The following is a 6,462-nucleotide window of genomic DNA, read 5'->3' as shown; positions in this document are numbered from 1 at the left end:
CAAGGTTTGAACACCTCCCAGAGTTTTAAAGGGCAAGATGATATTATCATCTTCACTGTTGAATTCCAGCTTGATGCCCTAAACCACAGACAATTCCACCCTAAATATATGCATTTGTACAGTATCAAGATAAAACCACTAGAAGATATGTTCAAGGTCTACTTAATGCACTCCAGTAAATAGAACTTTTTTATTTTAAGGCTATGGGTTTGCAAGCAGATCAAGTGAAAAGGCTCACTTATACAATGTAAGCAACTGCAGACTTGTGCTAGGTAACCTAGATCCCCAGTAAGGCAAGAAAAAACTAAGGAATTTGCAGGACTGTAAAGCTACCAGAAGGCTATCAGAACACATCTCAACAGACCAGAAATTAATTTGTCTCAGTTACCTTGATTATATATAATTCAAGAGTAACAAAGTGTTAGACATTAACGAGTTCAGAGGACCATGAAAGTACAGTGATGAAGGCTTTAGGACACTATTTTTTGAATTTATAAAAATCAATATTCTCAGAGAGCTACAAGTTCTGAAAATTCTTATCTTGTATTTTATATTTAATAGAAAATGGTTTGGAAATAACAATACTCATGGAATGTAAAGACTTATTATAACGCAGCTTATAGAAGAAGATAGAAGATAGAAGATGCTACTTATCTAGGTATGCTATGCTACTTATCCACAGGTAATTAACCTATACAATAAATTTAAGAATTATGTAAGACAGTAAAATTATTTCAAAAAATAAGAAAACAACTAGCCATACAAATTGTAACTGTGCAGTCAAGTGACAACAGGAACAGTTTACAATGGGAAGCTGTCAAAACAAAATGGGATTTTCCTGGATATGTCATTAGCTCTTACTTCCTTCTTCTGCAGTAATCACTGAAGCTAACAGCAGGTAAGTCATAGCCTTATTTTAGGAGACATTTGACAGACATTAAGCCAGATTTAATACTACATTGATAATAAAAATTCTACTTCACTTGTGAACTTCTTAATCAAACAAAACAAACATAATAAAATCATAAATCATTACATTTGTTTCTTTATCATAATGAAAATGCCTGACTCGGTTTTCTCTGATCCATTTGCATATATCCTAATTGCACTGCAGAAAAAACTGAATACATACATTAAACAACTAAGGAAAAAAAGATAAATGTTACTTAAAATGCTTTGTTAGCCTTTAGTTAGAATCTAAACTTAATAAGCCAATGAAAAAAACTCATACGAAACTCATGTTCCTCTCTCTACACCCAACTCCTTTATAATCTAAAACCCATTTCTCCATAAGATAGAATAAAAGTTTCTAATTACCATATTGAGAACAGAAGTTGTCTGTCTGAACAGTGTGCCCTTCATGAAAATGAGCACTCCAAAGCAGTGTTTACCACCAAATTAGTTCTGGACAGACCACTTCCTACCTCTTTTCATTCAAATGCATATTTACCTCCTACTGATGCTAAACAGAAGGAAAAAGTGACTTCTAGAAATCTTTTGAAGTGAGCTGCAAAAGTGTATGAAGCCTTAAATAGCTGGTTCCTTCTAGATTTTTGATGCTTAGAACATGTTTGATGGATGTAAGTATTTCAGCTTCATAGAAGGAAAAATTAGTGAATGTCCCTGCATGCAAATTGAGGGCAATTGTTGGTTTTAACTCCCAAATATGGAAAGTGCAAATTAGAAACATCTACAAATAATACTCACAAAAGTACAAATAATTAAATACTCTTAATGTATAGAACAATTTAGCATTTTAACACATATAGGTATTATAAGCACAAAAGAAGCTTAGCTCAGTTAAATCCAGTCAAAGGCTTGCCATCAATTTTTCAACAACAAAAAAAATCCCTTAAGGTATAATGACAATAAAAGCTATAACTGAGATATTTTATAATTTTAGCTTTTTTAAAAAGATATTTTCCTAACATAAGTTAATTTTTCATCCACCAAAAGTTTTTTCCTCATAGGGATTCAACAGCTGAACTAATACAGCTTCTAATGCAGTACTACTAGAAGTATGCTACACAGCTCTACTGTGATTAAAAACACTCCTTGGCCTACAGGCTCTCTGAGAAGCTTGCTGCTAGGGCTAGTAAACTCATAAAAGTGATTCTTAGGAAGATTAGGAAGACAGAGTTGTGTTGTTTTTTTTTTTTTTTTTAATTCCCAAACACTACATTTTTATGTGGTACTACAACTTTTATTAGTCTACTACAGTTAGGATGAAGGAAAAGACCCAAAGAACTGAAAACATGGCCTTTTGCCCAACTCAGGACACTCTACACTAAGGTAAACTGCTAGAGCTACAAAAGCGTATGTGGTACCTGCAGTATTTATGCAGCACCATCACTACAAGAAAACCAGCACCTGAGCATAAAAGGCACTGGAGATGTCAACTTGTACCTGAGGGGGGTAGGGTGAGTTATGGTTCTCTTCTCTTAGCTGTGAGGTAGCCTGCCCATCTGCTTGGGTGGCTGTTCTGCTGCCAGTCCTGAGCTTGATGACTTTTTAGTTTTCAGTCTGTTTCTTCAAGGGTAGTAGGGCAAGAGCTGTTAGGCAGAGACAAAACTCTGTAACCTCTTTAAAAATTAATTATACTGTGGTTTTTTTTTTCAAATCCTTTTGCTTAACTTCCTGTTCTCCTAGCCCTTCTCTTGCTACTCTGGAATTAAAATGATTAATGCAGACTGCAAGGTTCAAAGGCAGGATGCTCTTTTTTGTGAAAGTGTCTGTAAAGTATTTTTTTTATTCTTGTCTTGCTTTGTTAAAAGCATCACCTGAGTTTGCCCCTCTTGTAGTGCTGCACCTCTAGGGCTTTTCTTTCCTTTAGGGATTAAAAACATTAGAGTTAACAGCTGGAAGTGTACTACCTACAAATGGAAAATAAAAGTGGACTTTTTCAATTCTTAGCTCTTATTCAAGCTTTTGTAGTTACAAAATGATGCAGTCAGGCTTCTTTGTTTTAATTTTTAACAATAAATCTGATAAAGTAATGAAGTATAGACATTCTAAATTATTTTCCCAATAACTTATCTTTTAATGTGTATTACTAATATTAAATCTTCCCTTTCATACACTTCTCAAAGTAGTGTTAACAAGCTCCAGCTGCCTCAGTCAGAAAAAATGTGAGGATTTAGCTGCTTGGACTCAGCTTTCCTACCTGTTAAAGGCCTTGGTTTTGTTACAGATCTGTAAAGAATGGGCTGAGGAAATGAGGCTATGAGGGGGAGGGTTTTAGTTTTGTTTGCCTTATTCTACCCCTGTAGCCAGCTTCTGACATAAAATAAATCCACGGTGCTGAGACCCTAATCTTGCTTAGCACACCTCATGGCTGTAGTTACCTTACCACCTACCTCTCTGTAAAACATGCTCTGCAGGCAGAACAACTCTTCTACTTCTGTGGTGTCTAAAGAATTAATGGCGTAGCCTCATGTTTGGCACATGTCTGCGTACAAGCTATTTCTCTTTCAAGGACTTAAAACAGAAACTTGTAGCAAATGAAGTTGAGTAGGCTGAGAACATTCGATGAGTTAATGAAAATATTGTAGAAATAACTTAACTGTAATGGCTGTTTCAGTAAAAACTATGCCATATTGTTGGAAACTGTTCAGTCTTCAGTTTCAGTAATTTATCTTGAAAAAGAAATGAGTGACTCTTATAAGAAATTTATACTTAATATAATGCAGAAGAGTAAACCCGTAAGTAAAACTCAGCAAATGCCCTGTGTATTTAAATGCTACAGATACTTTAACAAATATTAAGAGAAATACATAGCAAGGTCTTAATTGTATATATTAATTTTGTTTACTTTCTTGTCCTTATTATAATGCACACTTTTTCTGTCCCAGTGTGGTGATACAGAAGAATTGCAAAGACAACAGAAAGACTACTAAGGGATTGCCTTTGTGAACAACATGTTTTATGATCTTTATGCTACTTCTGTATGATATCAAGTGCAGGGGAAGCATCTGAAGAGAGTGGCTAAGACTTATTTTTGTATTTGCAAGGATTTGCACTGAATGGGGAGTGAGATTTATTTTGGAGGCTAAGCTAAACTGAATCAATAGATGCAAAGCTTAAAGCAGCTTTTGCATTAGCAAAAGCAAATCTAAATGTTCTTATGAGCATGCTGATTTTTATAGCAAGATTATTTTATTATAATTATACAGAAAAAACATTCTGTATCACTCTAATTGTATGTTATTTAAATCCTACATTAGTAGGAATAGTCAAGAGAATTTAATAGAGTTCAGGGAATAAGCTGTTCTGGAGAAATACTTCTAATGCATCAGTGTTGCAGTTTAGTTGTCTTCTGTGTCCTTAACGCTTCTTAATCTTATATCTTGTTTTTTTTTTTCTAAAGGAAAATCTGTTGTGACTTAGTTTAATTTAGTTTATAGTAAACAAGTGTGTTTTACTGTTGATTAGTGTTTTCTTATGATAAAATTATTTTTATTTTTTTCTGTATTGCCTGCATGTAAATCTGAAAAAAAAATGTAGAATTAGTTTCTGTAGATAACACATTGCACCACTGACTTACCAAACTGGAATGCATAGTACTGAGAATTTACTGGTCTTGATGCAGTCAAAAGAAGTGATTCTCGCTCTATATTTAACACTGATGGGACCTCATCTTAAATATTGTGTGCAGCTCTTGCACAAGATATTAAGGTCCCTGACTGTATTCAGAGAAGGGCAGCAAAGCTAGTAACAGGGCTGGAAGGCATGTCCTATGTGGTGAGGCTGAGGACGTTCAGGTTGCCCACTCTGGAGGAGAAGATGCTGAGAGGCAACCTCATTGCTTCCATGAGGAGGGGAGTGGAGAGAGAGGTGCTGGGATCCTCTTCTTAGGAACAGAGTGTAGGGGAAGGGCACAAAGCTGTGCCAACAGAAGCTCACACTGCTTTAACTTCTGGTTAGCATTGAAGTGACCAGGACTTTGGATTAGATGGTCTTTGAAGACCCTTTCCATCAAGACGGTTCTCAGCTATGTTCTAGGCCGCTTCCATTTCGGTGGTAACAATGAAGGTCTCTTGCAATAAGACCTGAGAAAGTCTCATGGTTCTGAGTTGGTCAGTTGGTTTTAAGTCTGTCAGTCAGACCAATCATTCTAAATGAGTTGGATGATTGTGTTAGACAGTATTTAAGGAGTTTAAGGGACTGTTCTGTATGAGTAAGAGGATTCTATGGGTTGGTCAGTCTAAATGAGTCTGTTCTAAGTCAGTCGGTGCATGGGAACTGTTGAGTCACAGTCTGAACCACTGACTGAACACCTGGAGGAAAGACCCAGTCAGCCTGGCAGCACAGGTAAAGGCAATTCAGCTGTGTGACCAGAAAGCATGGAGCTTGGCTCTACCTGTCTTAGGCCTCATTTAAGGGCCAAATGGCCCTAAGGGATGATCTCCAGAAAGAGATGGAGCTTTTCCCTGCAAACTCAGACTTTTCTGATATGGGTGAGCAATCTTTTTTCCTTCCTTTATAGCACCTTTCTATCATGCTGGTCCTTCCATCTCTTTTGTAATGTCTTTTCCATCGTGTTGATCTTTCCAATCACCACAGTCAGATTTATGCTTCTCAGTTGGTTTGTTCTGAGTTAATTGGTTGGTTCTGAATTGGTCGGGTCTGTAGTCTGTTAGACAGTGGGTTCTAGGTGAGATGGTTTGTTACAAGTCAAATGGATGGTGTCAGACAAATAATTCTAAATTGGACTGATGTTTGTGTCTGGCAGCTCTTAGTGAATGGAAGGTTCCGTATGAGCCCAGCAGCTCTAAGTGAGTCAGTCAGTTGGTTCTCAGTCAGAAGGTCAGTTCTGAGTGAGTTGGATGATTTTAGATCAGACAGTTCTAAGTCGGTTAGTTATTCAGTTCTAGGTTGGTCAGTTCTAAGTACCTCCAACAGATGGTTCTAAGTCTGTCCACAGGACAGTTCTAAGTCAGTTGGTTCTAAATGAGTCATTTAGTTGGTTCTAGCTCAGTCAGTAGTTGGTTATATGTTGGACTGTTCAAGACGCATCATTAGGTTGGTTTGAAGTTGGTTCTGAGTCAGCCAGGTCTAAGAGGGTCCAGCAGACTCTTCTAAATTGCTTGATTTTAATTGAGTTATTGGGCTTACCGTGGTTGAGTAGGTCATCTAGACAGTGTGAGGCGTTTGTTTGCTTTCTGGAGAAAACCATCAAAGGGATTTCCATTTTGGTTTCTACTTAGATTACTTAGATTTCTTGCTGTTGTGACTCCATTGCTGTTTTTTGTTTTTTGTTTTTTGTTTTTTTTTTAACAAAAACAGGCTGTCACAGGTTTTATCACATTGTCTAACTGGTTTGGAGCAAACTGAATCAAATGTGATAACAGCACCATTATTCATCTGTATCTGTGCTACACTGCTCTTCATAAAGCTGCAGTCTGTGTACCTTCTTGATCCCTAGAAACAGGGAGATAAATTTGACCCGCAGAGATGAGCTCC

Source organism: Numida meleagris, chromosome 2 (assembly GCF_002078875.1).
Source record: "Numida meleagris isolate 19003 breed g44 Domestic line chromosome 2, NumMel1.0, whole genome shotgun sequence".
In the NCBI taxonomy this organism is placed as follows: Eukaryota; Metazoa; Chordata; class Aves; order Galliformes; family Numididae; genus Numida; species Numida meleagris.
This window is presented reverse-complemented; position numbering follows the sequence as displayed.